Source organism: Oryx dammah, unplaced genomic scaffold (genome assembly GCF_014754425.2).
Source record: "Oryx dammah isolate SB20612 unplaced genomic scaffold, SCBI_Odam_1.1 HiC_scaffold_18, whole genome shotgun sequence".
NCBI classification, from domain to species: domain Eukaryota; kingdom Metazoa; phylum Chordata; class Mammalia; order Artiodactyla; family Bovidae; genus Oryx; species Oryx dammah.
This window is the reverse complement of record NW_024070202.1, coordinates 99,589,655-99,613,194: the sequence shown is the minus strand read 5'-3', so window position 1 is coordinate 99,613,194 and position 23,540 is coordinate 99,589,655. Positions and strand designations below refer to the sequence as shown.

At 45.2% G+C, this 23,540-nt stretch overlaps 1 pseudogene; it reads left to right on the top strand.

Moving 5' to 3' along the window:
- The first annotated feature begins 18,602 nt into the window (after nt 1–18,602).
- On the top strand, nt 18,603–19,047 carry LOC120877619 (annotated as a pseudogene).
- Nucleotides 19,048–23,540: the final 4,493 nt, after the last annotated feature.

The window sequence follows — 23,540 nt, the reverse complement described above, 5'->3', positions numbered from 1 at the left end:
TCAACAATGAAATATTAGTGCTGAGCTGTGCTCAGTGGTGTCCGACTCTTTGCTACCCCATGGACTGTACCCTAGCAGGCTTCTCTGTCCATGGGATTTTCCAGGCAAGAATACTGGATTGGGTTGCCATTTCCTCCTCCCAGGGTTCTTCCCAACTCAGGGATTGAACCCGCGTCTCTTGAGTCTCCTGCATTGGCAGACAGATTATCACTGAGCCACCTGGGAAGCCTAAAATGTTAGGGAATGTACACTTTATCTTTTAAATTACAGTGCTTAAGATACAATGCTTAGGTCCTATTTTTACATTGACTTGTCAACATTTTTATTTTGACCAATTGTATGGAATAAGAATCTCTACTATAAGTTTCTAGAAATTCAAGAACTTAGCTCCATGACAATTTCTTATTTGTCCTTCAGGATTGAAAGCACAAAGCACAGGGTGTGCTTGCTAATTTAGTGCAAAAACAAGCAAACAAAAAAAACAGGCACCCATTATTTTTGCCCTGGAGCTTCCTGCTACAGCCTCCACGGTTAATATTGTGGGGCACCAGTCCCTAGAGCTAAGTCGCCTTTGTTGTCGGCCATCTGCTTGTCTTCTCTCCACCTTATCCTGGCAGAACCTGCCATTTTCCAGAGCACTCTTCAGCCCCATTCCTCTCAAACACAGAGACTCTCTTTCTCTGACTGCTTCTAACTTCAGCTGGGTAATGTGCCTCACTCCAGAATTCCAAGGAAAGCCAACATTTTCCTGAGATTTTGAAATAGCCACCATCTACCAACCCCTCCATGAAATTAAAAGACACTTGTTCCTTGAAAGAAAAGTTATGGCCAACCTAGACAGCATATTAAAAAGCAGAGACATTAGTTTGCCAACAAAGGTCCCTCTAGTCAAAGCTTTGGTTTTTCCAGTAGTCATGTATGGATGTGAGAGTTGGACCATAAGAAAGTTGAGTGCCAAAGAATTGATGCTTTTGAACTGTGGTGTTGGAAAAGATTCTTGAGAGTCCCTTGGATAGCAAGGAGATCCAACCAGTCCACCCTAAAGGAAATCAATCCTGAATATTCATTGGAAGGAATGATGCTAAAGCTGAAACTCCAATACTTTGGCCACCTGATGCGAAGAGCTGACTCGTTTGAAAAGACCCTGATGCTGTGAATGATTGAAGGCGGGAGGAGAAGGGGACAACAGAGGATGAGATGATTGGATGGCATCACCAACTCAATGGACATGAGTTTGAGTGAACTCCGGGAGTTGGTGATGGACAGGGAGGCCTGGCGTGCTGCAGCCCATGTGTTCGCAAAGAGTCGGACACAACTGAGTGACTGAACTAACTAAACTGAACTGAACCAACCCCTCTGGGCTTTCCCGGTGGCAAGTGGTAAAAAATCCACATGCAATGCAGGAGATGCAGGTTCCATCCTTCCCTGGGTCAGGAAAATCCCCTGGAGGAGAGAAGGGTAACCCATGCCAGCATCTTGCCTGCAGAATCCCAGGGACAGAGGAGACTGGCCAGCTACAATCCATAGTGTCACAAAGAGTCAGACAGGACTGAAGCGACTGAGCATGCACGCACACCAACCCTTCTCCTGAAGTGGTTTCTGGTCGGGCCCCTGACAGTCTGGCTAATGATCTCACCCCAGAGGCCGTCCCACCCTCAGCTCCTACCGACCCCATCAATGGCCCATCACACCCTGCATGCCTCAGAATCCTCTTATCCTCTGTTGCCCTGGTAACCATCTCTGGGCTTCCTCACCCCTTTCCCCATGCCTAGAGTGCCTTCTCCAATAGTCTTGGACAAAACTGTACCTCCACTTTCAGACTATCCTTCCCCATTAAGCCTTTTCCAATTAGCCTCATGACTGCCCTTGCCTCACTTTAAACCCCAACACTCCTGCCAGTGCTCCACGCCACCTCCCTCCCTCTGGCCTGTGTATCCCATGAAGGCTGTTTCTGACTTGTCACACGTGTCTTGTCATTTCCCTCCAAAATCCAAACACTCTGAGAGCAGAGACCACGGTTTGTGTGTGTGTGTTTGTGGTTTTTATTATCATTATTATCAGTACAGAGAATAGGATTGGGCTTCACAATATATGCTCTAAAGATGCATATTGACATTAAATGTCTAAAAAATGTTTTATAAATTGTGCCAGACATGTTATTCAATTCACACATTTAATTCTCATCTATCCCACTCATTAATTCTTCCTCTCAGGTCTAATTTTAACAAAATTCCACCAGAAGGAAAGAATTTGGATGCCCACACAGTTCATTAGAATGGGATTTGGCATCTGGGACAAGTTCGTGAGGCTCAGCACGTCAGATAAACACATGAACATCGTCAAACAGGTCAGTGGCAGTGGTTTCCTGACATGTGAGATGCAGTTGCCTTAGGAGGGATGGAGAAGGAAACAAAAACGCCTGAGCCATGGGAACCAGGCATTTGTGAGCCCCGAGAAGTCTGTTTCCTGTTCTGGAGGAGAGGAGCTGTCCTGTGGAGGAGTTGTGAAGGAGGAAGTTGTGGAAGTGAGGGGTGGACCTCCAAACCCACACCCTCACAAAGGTCAGTCTTTAATTATTTTATTATATCTTTTACAAAAACTGGAACCAGAGAGAATGAGAACAAGCCACAGAAACTCACTTTTGGCTCCTCTCAGGCAACTGAGCCCCAAACCACAACCCTAAAGTCTGTTTGCTATTGAACAGGAGATTCAAGGACCAAAAGCACTGGCACGTCAAGTGGGCTCATTGGCGCAGTTGCCGAGTTGGAGACTTGGGGACATTTGCCAGCAGCCTGCTCCGGAACACTCTGTCCCTGCCCAAATCAACTGCAGTAATTAGCTTTGCTCATTAGTTTCAAGTAAATAATCTCCTTGTCACAGCTGGGATCCTTTATCAGAATGGTGGACATGAGGGTTTACAGAAGCGAATGATTTTTCTTCCCCTCTGAATTCCCCAGAACACTAAGTCATGACCCAGAGATCTGAATAAGGCATAGAAACTCCCCAAAATGCCTAAAATCCTGAGGAGTAGCTCTGCCTAAAGGGTGGAATCACCGAGTATTAACAACAAATGTAAAAGAACAACAAAACTTTTGAAATGGTTATTGATCTTTTTTTCAACTCAAAGCTCAAGTTCAGATCAACAAACATGCAGAAGTATGTGCCCCATGCCAGGAAATGTACATGCTACATGCCAGGCTCCCAAGGAGCCCACGAGGAGACTGACCAGGAAACTGGCAATAAATGCACTGGTGATGTGCTCGGATAGCAGAACACACAGAGGGAGGGCGCCCTGACCCAGCCTGCTTCTTCAGGGAAGACTTCCTGGACACGTGACTCCAACACTGATGTAAGAAGGGAAGTAACCGTCAGGAGCACTTCTGCAAGACTCACATAGGAGGGAGGCATGGGGTTGATTCTGAGCCTTCTGAAACAACTAGCAAAACATATGTTCTCAACCTTTTATGCCTTGCTATCCTATCATTATGGGGCTTCCCAGATAGCTTAATGGGTTTAAAAAAACCCACTTGTCAATGCAAGAGACATAAGAGACTCAGGTTCGATCTCTGGATCAGGAAGATCCCCTGGAGGAGGGCATGACAACCCATTCCAGTATTCCTACCTGGAGAATCCCATGGACTGAGGAGCCTGGTGGGCTCCAGTCCACGGGGTTGCAGTCAGACACGACTGAAGTGACTTAGCAAGCACACATGCGTGCATCCCATCATTATGCCCATTTCAGAGAAGGAGGAAGTAGAAAGAGAGACTTCAGCTCTGTCCTTGGATTGCCTGTGGGGATGGAGTTAGAGGCACAGTGCTGGTCAGACCCCCACCAGCCTCAGGAGCGCCCATGGTGGCAGAATGACTGGTCCCTGAAACTTTAAGTTCTGCCCCCACCCCCAAGCACTGCCAGGGGCATCTGCCACACCCTTAGTGCCAGGGGTATGGTCATTGCCAAAGAGAGGGCCAGACAGCTTAGTACCTCAAAGCCTGCCTGGAGGACTTCCCTGGTGGTCTAGTGGCTAAGCCTCCACACTCTCATTGCAAGGGGCTTGGGTTCAATCCCTGGTCAGAGAACTAGATCCCACGTGCTGCAACTAAGACCCGGCACCGCCAAATAAATAAACTTTTTTTATTTTTAAGGACATTAAAAAAAAAAAAAAAACCTGCTTGGGCCAGAGCACAACACCAAAGCCTAGTCTCCTTTCAGTGCAGCATAGGCTCACTGTGGGATTCAGCCCAGGGCTGCACAGCAGAAGAAGAGAGACATGGATAGTTAGAGGGCAAAAGGGACAAGTGGTCTCTTATATTGATTGGAAATTGCAAGTTGGGGGAAAAAGGCAAAGAGGTTAATAATTCCATGGTGGTTAAGAGTATGGGTTTTGTAATCAGACAGCTCTGAATTTAAGCCCCAGCCCGGCTACTTCCTGGTCTTCCCCGGTGGCTCAGCAATAAAGAACCCACCTGCAATGCAGGAGACACAAATTCGATCCCTGGTTCAGGAAGATTCCCTGGAGAAGGGAATGGCAACCCACTCCACTATTCTAACTTTGGAAATCTCATGGTCGGAGGAGCCTGGCAGGCTACAGTCCGTGGAGTCACAAAAGAGTTGGACACAACTCAGCAACTAAAACAACAAAACTACTACTTCCTAGCTGTAGGGGTACATGCCTCCTATCTCCCTGCACCTCTGTTTCCTTATCTGCCAAGTGGTGCAATAGTAGTTACCCAAGTGGGTTGATGTGAGAATTAAATGCAATAACACATGTAAACACTTCATGCAGTGTCTGGAACATAGTAGCTACTCAGTAAATACTGACCATTGCTGCTTCTATCTATTTGCATTCCCCACGACCACGCAGAGGATGCCTGAGTTCACTAAGTTTTTTACCAGAATCATGCGGATGATTGCCTTCTTTTGATGAATTTGGTGACAGCCAATGAAATTTCACACTAATATATGTTTTGTAATCAAGAAATGAAAAATTACTTTCTAGTAGCAAAGAAGTTGGATGGCATCACCAACTCAATGGACATGAGTCTGAGCAAGCTCCAGGAGATGGGGAAGAACAGGGAAGCCTGGCATGCTGAAGTCCATGGGGTTGCAAAGAGTTGTACATGACTGAGTGACTGAACAACAACAAGCAGAGTTCCTGGGGAGGATCAGAGCTAGAACAAGCGTGTCCAACCAGCAAGTGGTTCTCATGTCCTTTGAGGCAGAAAGGACTCCTTCAATTGGACTGTGCCTTACTGGTGGCCAGCCCTGGCTCACAGGCACATTTAGTGATGTGTAATGTCTTAGAACAGATAATCTCTTTGAAGAGTCTGGCTGGACCACAGCAATCCTAGTCCTGGGGTAAGATGAAACAGGGCAAAAAAGACATTTGCCATTTGTTCATCTGAACTAATTCATATCACTTTTACTTTGATTAGCACCTGCTTCATTCAAGGCACTGCTTTAGAAACTTCTGTCTTGGTCAGGGACAATTAGGGGTCAAGCTGCCAAATGGACTGTCCCTTGATTATGAAATTAACCCTCTACATCCACAGGTGTGATCACAGTCAGCAACCTATACTTATTTAAGGCTCTGTAACAGGTCAGCCCTTGAAATTCCCATTCACATACATGACCCTCCTATGAGAGCAACAACCCAGGATTTTTATCCCTATCTCTTACAGAGGAGGAAACAGTCTGAGAGCTTAAGTACCTGTCCAGCTCTGTCCACCTAGAGAGGGGAAGAAACCGGGGCTTTACATCCTGGCCTCCTGATTCCAAAACTTATTGTCACTAAGTCAGGCAGCTTTTGCCACATAGAAGGGACATGCTACACATTCTTTATCCCTTGGAACCTAAAGGACACATTTCTAGGACAGCTGGCTCTGGTCAGAATGTAGGCTATGACACTGGAGCCATTCATCCCCATTTATGTCATACTCTAGCCATCCACCGGAGAAGGCAATGGCGACCCACTCCAGTACTCTTGCCTGGAAAATCCCATGGATGGAGGAGCCTGGTGGGCTGCAGTCCATGGGGTTGCTAGGAGTTGGACACGATTGAGCGACTTCGCTTTCACTCTTCATTTTCATGCATTGGAGAAGGACATGGCAACCCACTCCAGTGTTCTTGCCTGGAGAATCCCAGGGACGGGGGAGCCTGGTGGGCTGCCGTCTATGGGGTTGCACAGAGTCAGACACAACTGAAGCGACTTAGCAGCAGCAGCAGCAGCTAGCCATCCACAGAGAGAATTTTGCAACTGGCTGTATCACAGTCCAATTCTGCGGTTATCAGAATGAGAAATTTTATTTCATTCAGCTGGCCAAGACTGAGGAGAGGGCAACCTTGGGGATTTACAGACCTGCTGGGGAGAGGAGGAATGTTCATTCCCAGTGGAAAATTGCATGGATTGCTCCAGCTAGCCCAAGCTCTCTGACCTTCAAGACATACATTGTATCTTTTCTCAGGCTCTAGTCTTTAGGAATGAATTGGAATGGTGGCAAAAGACTTTTGGATAGAGGAGGCAAAGTTGTAACCATTGCTATTCTGGAAAGTAGGTTTTGGATGGAAAGCTCAGGAGAAAAAAAAATCATCCTGTGTCCAGACAGTCTACGGAGATCCCTGCACCAAACTGGCCCTTCAGTGTTCTTAAAGTGAAATGAAAGTCGCTCAGTTGTGTCCAACTCTTTGTGACCCCATGGACTTTTCCAGTCCATGGAATTCTCCAGGCCAGAGTACTGGAGTGGGTAGCCTTTGTCTTCTCCAAGAGATTTTCCCAACCCAGGGACTACCCCAGGTCTCCTGCATTGCAGGCGGATTCTTTACCAGCTGAGCCACAAAGAAGACAGAGTACTGGAGTGGGTAGCCTCTCCCTTCTCCAGCGGATCTTCCCGGCCCAGGAATCAAACTGGGGTCTCTTGCATTGCAGGCGGGTTCTTTACCAACTGAGCTATCAGGGAAGCCTGGAAACCTAGTGTTCTTTGCACCCTCCCAAATAGAGGGGGAGACACAGGGGTTACCTAGATGGGGTCAACTATCCGTAGGGGAAATGAAACATTCAACCACTCATTGAGATGAATGGTACTGGATGGAACTTCCCTGGTGGTCCACTGGTTAAGAATCCACCTGCCAATGCAGGGGTCATGGGTTCGATCCCTGGTCCGGGAAGATCCCACATGCCCCAGGGCAAATAAGCCTGTGAGCCACAACTACTCAAGCCCAGAGCCCACGCTCCACAACAAGAGAAGACAGCACAGTGAGAAGCCTGTGCACTGAAACTAGAGAGTAGGCCCCACTTGCTGCAATTAGAGAAAGCCCTACTCAGCATCAAGACCCAGCACAGCCAAAACAGTTTTAAAAATAAAGATGAATGGTGCTGGGAAGCACAATCTCAGGATGGTGAGCTTGTCTCCAGGTGGCAAACAGAAAGGCCCAGAATGCCAGGACTACTTGAATATCTGCCAAGGATTTTCTTCTGGGCCACTGCAGCTCACTGAACACCAAGCCCATGCCTTCTTCAACTGCAGACTGACAGATGTAGTCCATATCCCCGGTGACATGCTCCAGCTTCACGCCAGCCCATACTGACTACTCGGACTTGCTGTCACATGAGAAAAAGAGACCCCATTAAGGTTCAATCCCCTGGATATGAGCTTTCCCTTCCCTGCAGCCTAATGCACCCCTCCAGGTTATAGCCGGACAGAAACTTCCCTCTCTGTGCTTTCATTTGTCTCCTGGCATTTGGGAGGAACGGGTAAGAAAATCAAATAGAACTGACTGACTCTGACTCTCACAGAGGAGCAAGACAGGAACTCAGTGTCCTGACCTCAGCCATCAGTTCAGTTCAGTGGCTCAGTCGTGTCCGACTCTTTGAGACCCCATGAATCGCAGCATGCCATGCCTCCCTGTCCATCACCAACTCCTGGAGTTCACTCAGACTCACATCCATCGAGTCAGTGATGCCATCCAGCCATCTCATCCTCGGTCATCCCTTTCTCCCCCGGCCCCCAATCCCTCCCAGCATCAGAGTCTTTTCCAATGAGTCAACTCCTCCCATGAGGTGGCCAAAGTACTGGAGTTTCAGCTTCAGCATCATTCCTTCCAAAGAAATCCCAAGGTTGATCTCCTTCAGAATGGACTGGTTGGATCTCCTTGCAGTCCAAGGGACTCTCAAGAGTCTTCTCCAACACCACAGTTCAAAAGCATCAATTCTTCGGTGCTCAGCCTTCTTCACAGTCCAACTCTCACATCCATACATGACCATAGAAAAAACCATAGCCTTGACTAGACGGACCTTAGTCGGCAAAGTAATGTCTCTGCTTTTGAATATACTGTCTAGGTTGGTCATAACTTTTTTTCCAAGGAGTAAGCGTCTTTTAATTTCATGGCTGCAGTCACCATCTGCAGTGATTTCCGAGCCCCCAAAAATAAAGTCTGACACTGTTTCCACTGTTTCCCCGTCTATTTCCCATGAAGTGATGGGACCAGATGCCATGATCTTCGTTTTCTGAATGTTGAGCTTTAAGCCAACTTTTTCACTCTCCTCTTTCACTTTCATCAAAAGGCTTTTTAGCTCCTCTTCACTTTCTGCCATAAGGGTGGTGTCATCTGCATATCTGAGGTTATTGATATTTCTTCTGGCAATCTTGATTACAGCTTGTGTTTCTTCCAGTCCAGCGTTTCTCATGATGTACTCTGCATATAAGTTAAATAAGCAGGGTGACAATATACAGCCTTGACATACTCCTTTTCCTATTTGGAACCAGTATGTTGTTCCATGTCCAGTTCTAACTGTTGCTTCCTGACCTGTATACAGGTTTCTCATGAGGCAGGTTAGGTGGTCTGGTATTCCCATCTCTTTCAGAATTTTCCACAGTTTATTGTGATCCACACAGTCAAAGGCTTTGGCATAGTCAATAAAGCAGAAATAGATGTTTTTCTGGAACTCTCTTGCTTTTTCCATGATCCAGCAGATGTTGGCAATTTGATCTCTGGTTCCTCTGCCTTTTCTAAAACCAGCTTGAACGTCAGGGAGTTCACGGTTCACGTATTGCTGAAGCCTGGCTTGGAGAATTTTGAGCATTACTTACTAGCATGTGAGATGAATGCAATTGTGCAGTAGTTTGAGCATTCTTTGGCATTGCCTTTCTTTGGGATTGGAATGAAAACGGACCTTTTCCAGTCCTGTGGCCACTGCTGAGTTTTCCAAATTTGCTGGCATATTGAGTACAGCACTTTCACAGCATCATCTTTCAGGATTTGAAACAGCTCAACTGGAATTCCATCACCTCCACTAGCTTTGTTAGTAGTGATGCTTTCTAAGGCCCACTTGACTTCACATTCCAAGATGTCTGGCTCTAGATTAGTGATCACATCATCATGATTATCTGGGTTGTGAAGATCTTTTTTGTATAGTTCTTCCATGTATTCTTGCCACCTCTTCTTAATATCTTCTGCTTCTGTTAGGTCCATACCATTTCTGTCCTTTATTGTGCCCATCTTTGCATGAAATGTTCCCTTGGTATCTCTAATGTTCTTGAAGAGATCTCTAGTCTTTCCCATTCTGTTGTTTTCCTCGATTTCTTTGCATTGATCGCTGAAGAAGGCTTTCTTATCTCTTCTTGCTATTCTTTGGAACTCTGCATTCAGATGCTTATATCTTTCCTTTTCTCCTTTGCTTTTTGCCTCTCTCCTTTTCACAGCTATTTGTAAGGCCTCCCCAGACAGCCATTTTGCTTTTTTGCATTTCTTTTCCATGGGGATGGTCTTGATCCCTGTCTCCTGTACAATGTCACGAACCTCATTCCATAGTTCATCAGGCACTCTATCTATCAGATCTAGTCCCTTAAATCTATTTCTCACTTTCACTGTATAATCATAAGGGATTTGATTTAGGTCATACCTGAATGGTCTAACGGTTTTCCCTACTTTCTTCAATTTGAGTCTGAATTTGGTAATAAGGAGTTCATGATCTGAGCCACAGTCAGCTCCTGGTCTTGTTTTTGTTGACTGTATACAACTTCTCCATCTTTGGCTGCAAAGAATATAATCAATCTGATTTCAGTGTTGACCATCTGGTGATGTCCATGTGTAGAGTCTTCTCTTGTGTTGTTGGAAGAGGGTGTTTGCTATGACCAGTGCATTTTCTTGGCAAAACTCTATTAGTCTTTGCCCTGCTTCATTCTGCATTCCAAGGCCAAATTTGCCTGTTACTCCAGGTGTTTCTTGACTTCCTACTTTTGCATTCCAGTCCCCTATAATGAAAAGAACATCTTTTTTGGGTGTTAGTTCTAAAAGGTCTTGTAGGTCTTCACAGAACTGTTCAACTTCAGTTTCTTCAGCATTACTGGTTGGGGCATAGACTTGGATAACTGTGATATTGAATGGTTTGCCTTGAAGATGAACAGAGATCATTCTGTCGTTTTTGAGACTGCATCCAAGCACTGCATTTCGGACTCTTTTGTTGACCATGATGGCTATTTCATTTCTTCTGAGGGATTCCTGCCCACAGTAGTAGATATAATGGTCATCTGAGTTATATTCACCCATTCCAGTCCATTTTAGTTCGCTGATTCCTAGAATGTCGACGTTCACCCTTGCCATCTCTTGTTTGACCACTTCCAATTTGCCTTGATTCATGGACCTGACATTCCAGGTTCTTATGCAATATTGCTCTTTACCGCATCGGATCTTGCTTCTATCACCAGTCACATGCACCACTGGGTATTGTTTTTGTTTTGGCTCCATCCCTACATTCTTTCTGAAGTTATTTCTCCACTGATCTCCAGTAGCATATTGGGCACCTATTGACCTGGGGAGTTCCTCTTTTGGTATCCTATCATTTTGCCTTTTCATATTGTTCATGGGGTTCTCAAGGCAAGAATACTGAAGTGGCTTGCCATTCCCTTCTCCAGTGGACCACATTCTGTCAGACCTCTCCACCATGACCCACCCGTCCTGGGTTGCCCCGCAGGCATGGCTTGGTTTCATTGAGTTAGACAAGGCTGTGGTCCGAATGTGATTAGATTGACTAGTTTTCTGTGAGTATGATTTCAGTGTGTCTGCCCTCTGATGCCCTCTTGCAACACCTACCATCTTACTTGGGTTTCTCTTACCTTGGGCGTGGGGTATCTCTTCACGGCTGCTCCAGCAAAGCACAGCCGCTCCTGACCTTCAACGTGGGATAGCTCCTCTAGGCCTTCCTGCGCCTGCGCAGCCACCGCTCCCCGAGTTGCTCCTCCCAACCGCCATACCCAACCCAAATTTGTCCGAGATGCTTCTATCCATGGAGCCCCAGCCAATATGGCAGCAAGTAAAGTGTGTAGTTTCACCCCATCCTCTCCTCGGGCTCTCCTGTCTCTTGTTCCTCCCCTCCCCACCTTCCCCAGTCCTCCTGAACTGCCCAGTCCCTTAATTTCTAGGTTTTTGTCATATTCTCCCTCTGTGGGTCAACCTCTCTTATCTCTCAGGCCCCCAAAGAATTGCCTGGCCTAGAATCCAACAACACTAAGACCCTGCTCTCAGCCAAATGTGGGGTTAGGAAGACTCTAGGGAACTAATCCAATGAGAAATAAGTTTCCCTTGTTTATAAGCTTAAAAAAAAAATGGGGTCAATTCATTCCAAGAGGATGTTTTGATTCACAGAGAAATATGCATTTTTTATGGTGAAGGTCATTAACCTTAAGACTTATGGCAGACCTTTGGGCATTAAGACAGCCAGTGGGGAAAGATTTTGCAGCAGGCTTTGCAGCAGGGTCTTTGTCACCATAGGGGGCTCCCAGGTATGGTGACTCTCCCTGCCCCCTCTGTCCAACATGGCCAGCCCCAGGTCACCCGTTTTCCTCAGAAATCAGAATGTCCTCATCCAGCTGCCGGGAAAAGAGAACAAAACTGCCAACTGATTATTATTCAGGAACAAAGCAGACCATTTATTTTAGCAGGCTGAGAGCCATTATCTCCCCAGGACACATGCTCCAGAGTGCGGTAGCTTTATCCAGTCACATTTCCTCTGTCCACAAATCCTTAAAGGACTGAGTTGTTCCTCTTGCTGGAGCAAGACAAAGGGAACTGGAGAAATCATACTCAGTCCTTTATGGTAGCAATGACCTACAAATGCTGTTCTGTCCTTCCTTTACTGCCTGGACATCTACAAGGAAAGAGGACTTCCTGGCTCATCTAGAAACCCCAGGTGAATGGGAAGCATGAGAGAGGGGGCCTGGGCAGCCATCCTCCATCTGATACAGAAGCATCACAATGCCCTCCACATCACCACCATCATCAAGGATCCCGGCTTCTTGGCTGCTGAGAATCCCAAGAAAGGATGCCAGATAAAACACAGGAAGCCTAGTTAGATTTGAATTTCAGATGAACAGTGAATAATGTTTTAAGTATATAAGTATATCCCATGCGCTACAGGGTATATGACTTCCCTGGTGGCTCAGATGGTAAAACGTTTGCCTGCAAAGCAGGCAAACCAGGTTCAATCCCTGGGTTGGGAAGATTCCCTGGAGAAGGAAATGGCAACCCACTCCAGTACTCTTGCCTGGAAAATCCCATGGACGGAGGAGCCTGGTAAGTCTACAGCCCATGGTGTCGCAAAGAGTCAGACATGACTGAGCGACTTAACTTTCACTTTCACAGGGGATATACTTATACTTTTTTAAAAAAGCATTTTTTATCTGAAATTCAAGTTTAACTGGGCGTCCTGTGTTTTTATGTGTTAAGTCTGACAACCTGATCCCATCATCCCTCCCTACCCTCATCTACTGTACCCTCCCCAGCAGCTGGCTCTGGCTACCACACAGTTTTAGACAGTTGTTGTTCAGTCACTAAGTTGTGTCCAACTCTTCACAATCCCATGGACCACAGCATACCAGGCTTCCCTGTCCTTCACTATCTTTCAGAATTTGCTCTAACTCGTGTCAATTGAGTTGGTGATGCTGTCTAACCATCTCATCCTCTGCTGACTCCTTCTCCTTTTGCCTTCAATCTTTCCCAGCATCAGGGTCTTTTCCAATGAGTCGGCTTTTTGTATCACGTGACCAAAGTATTGGAGCTTCAGGTTTAGTCCTTTCAGTGAATATTCAGTGTTGGTTTCTTTTAGGATTGACTGGTTTGGACTGGTCAACTGGAAAGGAACATCTGTGTGCATACACACCAGAAGCATATAAAATGATATAGGTCTAAGTTCAGCACTGAGAAGCATCAGAGATAAATCTCACTGGGAACATTTCATGTCTGACTGCTTCAGACTTGTTTGCCTAAGGTCATGTGCTGTGCTGTGCTTAGTCGCTCAGTCATGTCTGACTCTGCAACCCCATGGACTGTAGCCCACCAAACTCCTCTGAGCAAGAACACTGGAATGGGTTGCCATATCCTCCTCCAGGGAATCTTCCCAACCGAGGGATCGAACCCAGGTCTCCTGCATTGCAGGCAGATTCTTTACCAACTGAGCTATCAGGGAAGCCTACACATATATATAAAACTGAGTCACTTTCCTGTACAGCAGAAATTAAACACAGCATTGTAAATCAACAATATGTCAATAAATTTTTTTTAAATTAACAGTCATTATCCCTGATAAAATTTAGGCTGAAGAGCTATCATATAAATGCTAACAGCATGTGGCCAGACATGATGGTTCTATGGTCCTGGATGCACTTCAGCAGTTTGGTAAAATCCACCTTTAAAATCATCTTAGGCCAATAGCACCCAATCATTCTAACAAAATCATTCTTCCCTCTCACTGCCACTTCTTTATTTCCCTTTTTGTTCTTATTTCTGTTTATATCCTCTTTCACCATTTACATTCAAGTCAATTTGTCCATTTGAATTAATTTCCCAGTAAAATCTTTGGAAAGGTCAGTCTTTTTAAATTAATTCCCCTATAAGATCCATGTAACCCACAGCTTGTTTTTTCTATTACTTCCATTTTTATTCTGCCCAAAGTAAACCATAAAACATAAAGTTCCAGTCACAAGAATCCAGTGACTCTTAAAAATGACTGGAATTTATACTTTATAACTTTGAATATAAGCTCTTCTGAAAGCTTTTTTTCCCCCATCTTACCAAAAAGAACTCTACCCTCTCAAGCACTTAATTGTTTGGAAAACAGACACACATGAGTCCAGTCACTTGCCCAAACACAACACTGATGAAAATTTCTGGGATTTTAAGAGAAACAGTAGGAGAGGTTTTGTGGTAGGAATGTTTCCTCTTAAACTTTACATATGAATTTTCCCAATGTCAGATTTTTATGACTCCTTAGTATTTAGGGACCTCTGGCTTCCAAATGTGAGAATCTTGGGCTTAACATTCCAGAATTCTGGCTTAACCCTCAGTGAGAAAAGTCTCTATGATACAGTATCCATTTCTATTGTTTTGCAAGAATGAAAAGAAGCCACATAATTAAGCCTGGAGCACAAGGAAAGGAGCTCAAGGAGAAGATACTTCTGTGGGGCCAGGACCATGGATGACAAAGCAAATTATGAACAGGAGCCCCCCCCCCCCGCCCCCTGTCCTGCTGATGGAAGGTCATGCAGGTCACTCTCCTGCTCCTCCTCTTCCCTCTGCCTGGCTGATGCTTAACATAATACAAGATATCCAGGGAGTGGAAGCTTACATTTCAGGGTCTCCCAGGGAGTTGGTTCATTCACTCATTCAAAACCCTTGATTGCCTGTCTCTCACTTGCCAGGTACTGTCTCAAGACACAGGAAACATCAAGGTAAATCAGACCCTGTCTGTGCCCACAAAGAACTTACAGACTAATACTCAAACAGCTTTACAAAAAAGTAAGTGGACTACCCGTGCATCTTTGCACGTTGAATTGACAGCACGGGCTTTCCGTTGCACTGCTTCTCATTGTTGTTCAGTTGCTAAGTTGTATCCAATTCTTTGTGACCCCACGGACTGCAGCATGCCAGGCTTCCCTGTCCTTCACTATCTCCCAGAGTTTGCTCAATCTCATGTACACTGAGTCGGTGATATTATCCAACCATCTCATCCTTGGTTGTCCCCTTCTCCTCCTGCCTTCAGTCTTTCCCAGCATCAGGGTCTTTCCAACAAAGTTGGTTCTTCACATCAGGTGGCCAAAGTACTGGAGCTTCAGGTTCAGCATCAGTCTTTCCAATGATTGTTCGAGGTTGATTTCCTTTAGGATTGACTGTTTGGATCTCCTTGCTGTCCAAGGGACTCTCAAGGTTCTTCTCCAACACCACAGTTCAAAAGCATCCATTCTTCGATGCTCAGCTTTCTTTATGATCCAACTGTCTCATCTGTACATGACTGTCAGAAAAACCATAGCTTTGACTCTATGGACCTTTGTCAGCAAAGTGATGTCTCTGCTTTTTAATACACTGTCTAGGTTTGTCATAGCTTTTCTTCCAAGGAGCAAGCATCTTTTAGCTTCTCAACCATGGACAATTCCATCCCCCAGAAGACATCTAGCAGTGTCTGGGGCATGTTTGGTTATCACAACTGGGTCCCAGGTGGTTCAGATGGTAAAGTGTCTGCCCGCAATGCGGGTGACCTGGGTTCGATCCCTGCGTCAGGAAGATCCCCTGGAGAAGGAGATGACAACCCATTCCAGTATTCTTGCCTGGAAGATTCCATGGATGGAGGAGCCTGGTAGGCTACAGTCCTTGGGGTCACAAAGAGTCGGACACGACTGAGTGACTTCACTTCACTAGCATTTAGTTGGTAGAAGTCAGGAATACTGCTAAACATCCTACAATGCACAGAACCGTGCCCCCAAACAAGGAAGTATCCAGGCTAAAATGTGAGTAGTGCCAAGGCTGAGAAGCCTGGTCTACAGGAACAAATATGCTATGATCAGTTCTATCCAGTTGGCTCAGGAATTTTGAGTCCACATGGCCACTTCTGTTCTTCTCCTGGTTCTATCACTGATTGGCCTCTGCCTCTGAGCAAGTTACTTCCCAGCTTATGTTTCCTCATCTATAAAATAGCCCCGGAGTCTCTGATCTCCTTTTTCCTTCCTGCCTAAGAATGTATGGTTTTCACAGGGTCAATATTTGTGCTTTCACTGAACTCTGCTTCTGTGAGAAGAATGTCTAGACCAAGGTCTGTTGATTCTGCTCCCAGTCGAGATGATAAGCCAGCTTCTTGTGTGGATCCTGAGTGTAAATTGGGGAGGGCGAGTGTGACCTCTGCCCAGGACCTCCACTAGGAGGTCTTTATCTAAGAGCTTAGTTTTCCCATCAGCAAACAAGAGACACAACCTGTCTGCCTCCCTGCATCAGGAGGAAAGGCTTGAATAAACAAAGCAAGATGGAAAATTACCCAGATGCTACTCTGGTGTCCAGGTCCAAATTACACCCCCCACCCACCTTGTGCCCCCTTCTGGGGGGCTCTGAGGCAGTGAAGGGATAGGAGGGACCCCACTCAAAGCCAGCTCAGCGGCCTGGGTGCTGGACTGGGGAGGGGAGGCGTCAGTCCCTCTGTATGGCCTTTGGAACCACCTGAACGAGGACCTTTGTCATCTGTCTCCCTGCAGGGAAGAAAGACTGGGATTCTTGGCCACCTATTTTAGGCACTGGGACTGGGTGTGAGGCAAGTGCCCTCAGATTCATTCTCTCTCTTTCTGTCTCTGTCCCTCCCTCCCTGGCTTCAGATGCATTCCCCAAACAGAAAGAGCCTTTCAAGGCTGTTGGGCTGGAGGACAAGAGTGGCTTTGGATCACAGGAGAAGCAACGCTCTGGGAGGAAGGAGAGAGGCTCCCGTCTGGCCCTAAACACAGGTCTTTTCACAGCTCCTGCGGTGCTGGCTGTAACCAGAAAAGCAGGAGAGGGAGGCAGGGCAGGGCCGGCTTTGGCAGCCACGCTGGTTTCTGTGTGGCTGCGCTCCCTCCACTGGCAGCATAGCCTCAGGTCTGCAATCAGGGCCTGTGTCCTCCTCCTGCGAACCCAGTGCCATCTGACGTGGCAGACTGTGCGCAACGAACAAATGAGCCCTCTCTTTTTTTAATGGAAGAAAAACGAAAATTCAGAGACATTAAGTAACAGGTCCAAGTCACTCAAACTGCTGGGCAAGTGGACTTCTATTAGTTTTGTTTACTATTCCATTTTCTTCATCGAGCTTATCAACAATCAATGTTCCTTGGTCAGTTAATCACATATTTTCCATTCTGTATTGTTCACTGTTTGGATTTTGATTTGGGTTTTTTTTTTGTTTTTTTTTTTTTTCGTTTCTGGTATAATTTACATGCCGTAAAATGTACAGCTCTTAAGTATACAGCTCAGTGACAGACACACACCCATGCAGCCTGCATCTGGATAAAAGTAAAAACATTTCCATCATTTCAGAAAGTTCTTGCATGCCTTGTTCCAGTCAATAGCCACCCTCACCACAACAGGTGACCACTTTTTTTTTTTTACTTCTATCACCATAGTATAGTTTTGCCTATTCTTCAACCTCATATTCTTTTGCTCAATATAATAATTATTTTTAGGTTTATCCATGATGTATCAGTAATTCATTCTTTTTATTTGGGGATGGCATTCTATTCTACGAACATACCACATTTTGTTTATCCATTTTCCTGTTGATGGATATTTGCCTTTTTTTCAGTTTATGTTGACGTTATTTTTAAAAAGTTAGTGTTATGTGCCTATTTCAATTCTCCACTCAGATGAACTTTAACTAAAGTCACCCTCCACAGGTCACAGCATGTGAGAGAAAAGAGCTGACCCTGAGGCTCCTTTCATCCCTGGAGTCCTCCAATTCAACCTCTTCTCCGATTAAGAGCTGCCACCAAGCTCTTATATTATGACAATGTTTTAAGACAACAGGTCTCATTCAAGTACAAGAAACACATGCATTCCATTTCTTGTCGTCAAATGATGTATATTCATGAAGGAAAGATGCTGTCTTTCTACCTACTGGAAGCAACTTGAGCGAGGCCAGCCTCCATGGTAAGATGTAAATAAATGTGTCTACTCCATCCAGCTCTCCTGTCCTCCATGGAAAACTACAGTAGTTTCTCCTTTGAGGTGTGTAGGAAAGAACCAGGCTCACAGAGGGACTGTGGACCAGGTCTCTGAAACACTTCCGGCAATGGAGCTGTCAGTTCCTTCCATGAGTTCCCATCACTCATTCTTCTTCCTTCTGCTGTTTGTCTAACGCTGGCTCTAAACATGTCCACACCACACCTTGTGAGCCTAAGTGCAGCACACACTGAAACTCCAGCACAAAGTCAGGCATCCGTTTAACCACAGAAAAGGTGTTTCTGGGCCATGCAAAGAGAAGACTGGAGGGAAGTTCCCTGGCAGTGTAGTGGTTAGGACGCAGCACTCTCCCTGTCGTGGGCCCAGGGTTTAATCACTGGTCAGGATCTAAGATCCTGCAAGCCAAGTGGAGTGGCCAAAACACAAAAAGAAAGAAAGAATATAAAAGCTTGGGAACAGTCATTTGGGTGATACATATAAAAAATAATCAATCTGCCTTAAGATTTATTCAACAAATACTGCTTGAACCCACAAAGATGTGAACTCCTAATGTCCTGAATGATTACTACTGTGCTGTCTAACATTTAGCCTGAGCACCCACCAGTGAAGTCCTCCTGTCCTCACACATTTCCTGGGATAGAACAGACCACAGGGAGAAAGCGGGACGTTCGGCTTGCGAGCGGGAACTTCTCTGTCGCGCACAGAAAAAGAACGATTTAAAAATGGGTGATGTTGAGAAGGGCAAGAAGATTTTTGTTCAGAAGTGTGCCCAGTGCCATGCTGTGGAAAAGGGAGGGAAGCACAAGACTGGGCCAAACCTCCATGGTCTGTTTGGATGAAAGACAGGTCAGGCTCCTGGATTCTCTTACACAGATGCCAACAAAAACAAAGGTATCACCTGGGGAGAGGAGACGCTGATGGAGTACTTGGAGAATCCCAAGAAGTACATCCCTGGAACCAAGATGATCTTTGCTGGCATTTAGAAGAAGGGAGAGAGGGAGGACTTGATAGCTTATCTCAAAAAAGCTACCAATGAGTAATAGTTGGCCACTGCCTTATTTATTATGAAACAGAAGTGTCTCATGACTTTTTATGCGTACCATATTTAAATTGATCTCATCCACTAGAATTCAGATCATGAACGGCTGATGGAATAATTCTGTTGGACAGTCCTGATTTAAATAAGATTGGTCTGTGGCTAAACAAATATGGTCAGCTTTTTTAATTTTTTTAGTAATTCCGGTTCAACAAGTACTATCACTTTTCCCATTCTAAAGAGATGATTGAACTTGAATAAGGAATATTAAACTTTTTAGGGAGATGGTGCATTCCTTCTCAAAACCTATAAGAGATTGGTTTTATATTTAGATTTCTATAACTGGTTATATTAATATATTTAAATACTGAAAAGGTCCCTTCACTGTCTCATAGAACAGAGGAGGATATACACGTGTTTCAAGTTGTGTTCATTAGCCTGTTAAGGCAAGGATTGAAAATACACTGACAAAGTCCACTTTATCTGTTTGGTTTTATAAACTATGCCAATTTAATTAAAATTCTCTAAAATTTAGCCTTTTACTTAATGAAAGGCATTTTTAGTGTGGTTTATGTATAGCATCAAATAAAGACTATTTAGCACCTCACAAAAAAAAAAAAAAAAAAAAGAACAGACCACAGGGAAGCATGGGGGCTGGGGACACAAATTCCACCTCATTCCCACTTGCTCTTCTCTCTCAGCCCTTAATCTCACCTTTCCTCCACACCACACCTCCTCTTCCTTTTCCTAATGAATTCCACTTTCTCTACTAAGAAAAGGGAAGAGGACAATCAGGTGTAGATTTTGTTGCTAAACAGCCTTTACTCAAGCCTTTCAGACCTCCCATCTCCCCTTTAAGGAGTCTGTCCCTCCAAGTACCCCCATGTGTACCCCAGGAACACTTCGTCTGCACCAGCTGACCTAATCCATTACTGTTTTCCCAGCTCCTTCAAATCGAGACACACACCTCCCACTTGGCTTTTCTAAGATAGGGAGAAGTCTTCACGGATAGCTCAGTTGGTAAAGAATCTGCCTGCAATGCAGGCAACCCCGGTTCAATTCCTGGGTCGACAAGATACCCTGGGAAAGGGAGAGGCTACCCACTTCAGTATTCTTGGGTTTCCCTTGTGGTTCAGTTGGTAAAGAATCCATCTGCAATGCAGGAGACCTGGGTTCGATCCCTGGGTTGGGAAGATCCCCTGGAGAAGGGAGATGGTTGGCTGGCACCACCAATTCGATGGACATGAATTTGATCAAGCTCTGGGAGTTGGTGATGGACAGGGAAGCCTGGTGTGCTGCAGTTCATGGGGTCACAAAGAGTTGGACATGACTGAGCGACTGAACTGAGTCAAATAAGTTGAAGATAGGGAGACTGTTCCCTGGGGTCCTAATGAGTGCCCCATGGGGTCACAGCTCACATCTCTGGCAACCTCACAACAGGCAGGGGTAGTGCCTGTCTGTTACTTGAATTCTTTGTTCCTTTTACCCTGGACGGGTCTCCCCCCTTCTCTTAAAATGACGACACTGTGTATAATCAGCCGCCGACAGCCTCAACCCACCCTAGTCAGTCCCATTCCAGCCCCTGGCCGGCACCAGCTCTGATGGCGCCATCCAAAATCCGAAGCATTTTCCTAACCTCTCCCAGCTCTCCACCCACTTCTTAATCTTTCAAGAACAAATTCTCCCCGACCCCAAAATTTCTTTAAAAAGAAGAAAAAGATGAGTTTCTTCCATTTTGACAATTGATGAAATAAACTAGGTGTCAGGGTTTTTGCTTTACTAAAATCTGATTCAGAAATGAACAGCCCTGAACTGGGTTTGGATTTTAAGGACAAACCCAAAAGAGCTTGTGAGGTTTTTGTTTTTTTTTTTTTTAAATTCCCCCAAAGTAGCCAGGAGGTGGATTTGCTAAGCTGTGGTTATTGGCATGAAGGATTGCGAAGGCAGGAAATTCCCCTCATAGCTACCTCTCTTCCTGAAGCCTGCTGGGTTCGGAGACTAGCCTCCTCCATCGCTACCTCTCCAGGGTTCCAGCCGGGCCACCCACTGGCTCCGACAAGGACAGGCTGGGCCGCTGGGCCACTTACTGTAAATTACAGCTTCATAGTGTAACTTCACAACCATTCATCAGATCCCTCCTAGGCGAGAGTTCAGGGGAGAAGACGGGATTTAACTCACAGACAAACTAACCACTTCCTCCATAAAATTTCAGCACTGTCCTCCTTCTGCGGAATCTAGTCAAAGAGCAGCCAAGATGCCCACCCCAGAGAACTTTCCATTCTGAGAAACTCCTTCTGAATCTTTCATGCCTACCTCCCCAGAACACACACACACACACACTACATTCGCCTAGCTGTAACAAACATTCCAAACACCTCAGTGGATTAACATACTGAAGAGTTATCTGTCTCTCACATTTTAACACCTGCTTACCAAAAATTGCCTTGATTGTGAATTTTGTTCTAAATTATATGTCTTGCCTTCTGCTCATAATTCTTGGAAGAATTGTGACTTATACATTTTCATGTAACGGAGATGTCCATCTTTACAGTCTGTAGTCCAAATAACAAACCTCAACCACACCTCAGGTGGTAGTAGCTGGAAACCCAGTTTATATTTTTCCAAAGCCCCAACTCCTTTTCTCTATATATCCAAAAACATGAGAGTTCTTATTAGTATGTAGGTAGGGGATAGAGGAAGAGAAATTGCAAAGGAAATGAGACGCCTTGGGAAAGTTGGCACGGGTCAAATCTTATTTAGTTGGCTCTAGCTCTGCTAACATCAGTGGCAGCCTAGTGGCTGAGGAAGAGTTTTATTTCCATGATTGTAGAGTTAAAATAAGCAAAGTGCCTCTTGGAACCCACCCCTGGACTAGGCTCAGTCAAGAAACTACACCAGAGGGAAGAGGATTTGGAGGAAAGTGATCAGAAGATAGAAAATTTCAGTTATTAAACAAATAAATACTAAAGATGTAATGTACAGCATGATGACCACAGTTAACACTGCTCTGTGATTTATGGAAACGTCGGCAAGGGAGTCGATTCTAAGAGTTCTCATCACAAGGAGAATATGTTTTCTTTCTTTTTCTTTTTATTGTATTACAAAATCACTGCAGACGGTGACTGCAGCCATGAAATTAAAAGACGCTTACTCCTTGAAAGGAAAGTTATTACCAACGTAGATAGTATATTCAAAAGCAGAGATATCACTTTGCCAACAAAGGTCCGTCTAGTCAAGGCTATGGTTTTTCCAGTGGTCATGTATGGATGTGAGAGTTGGACTGTGACTAAAGCGGAGCGCTGAAGCATTGATGCTTTTGAACTGTGGTATTGGAGAAGACTCTTGAGAGTCCCTTGGACTGCAAGGAGATCCAACCAGTCCATCCTAAAGGAGATCAGTCCTGGGTGTTCATTGGAAGGACTGATGCTGAAGCTGAAACTCCAATACTTTGGCCGCGTCATGCGAAGAGTTGACTCATTGGAAAAGACCCTGATGCTGGGAGGGATTGGGGGCAGGAGGAGAAGGGGATGACCAAGGATGAGATGGCTGGATGGCATCACCAATTCGATGGATATGAGTTTGAGTGAACTCCGGGAGTTGGTGATGGACAAGGAGGCCTGATGTGCTGTAATTCATGGGGTTGCAAGGAGTCAGACACAACTGACCGACTAAACTGAACTGATATGACATGATAAATGTTAACTAATTGTGGTAATCAGTTTACAATATATATAAGTCAATTATGCTGTACACCTTAAACTTATACAGTGATGTATGTCAATGGCTTCTCAATAAAACTATGACAAAAAGAAAACCACACCATCAGGAAACTGTACTCAATGCCCTGTGGTGACCAAAATGGGAAGGAAATCCAAAAAAGAGGGAATATATATACACATTAAAAAGCAGAGACATCACTTTGCCAACAAAGCTCCATTTAGTTAAAGCTATGGTTTTTCTAGTAGTCATGTATAGATGCAAGAGTTGGACCATAAAGAAAGCTGAGGGCCCAGCTCAGCTTTCATACTGTGGTGCTGGAGAAGACTCTTGAGAGTCCTTTGGACAGCAAGGAGATCTAACAAATTAATCCTAAAGGACATCAACTCTGAATATTCATGGGAAGGACTGATGCTGGAAGCTGATGCTCCAATTTTTTGGCCACCTGACATGAAGACCCAACTCATTGGAAAAGACCCTAAAGTTAGAAAAGACTGAAGGCAAAAGGAGAAGGGGGCAGCAGAGGATGAGATAGTTGGATGGCATCACCGAATCAATGGACAAGAATTTGAGCAAGCTCCTGGAGATGGTGAAGGATGGGGGAGCCTTGTGTGCTGCAGTCCAGGGGGGTCACAGAGTCAGACACGACTTAGCAGCTAAACAATGAACAACAGCAATGTGTATATGTATGACTGATTCATTTTGCTGTACAGCAGAAACCAACACAATGCTGTCAAGCGGCTGTACTCCAATAAAAATTCATACATATGTAAAAAAGAAAACTGCACCAAAACTCCGAGCTTGTCTCCCAAGTACCCCTTTATCTGCTTC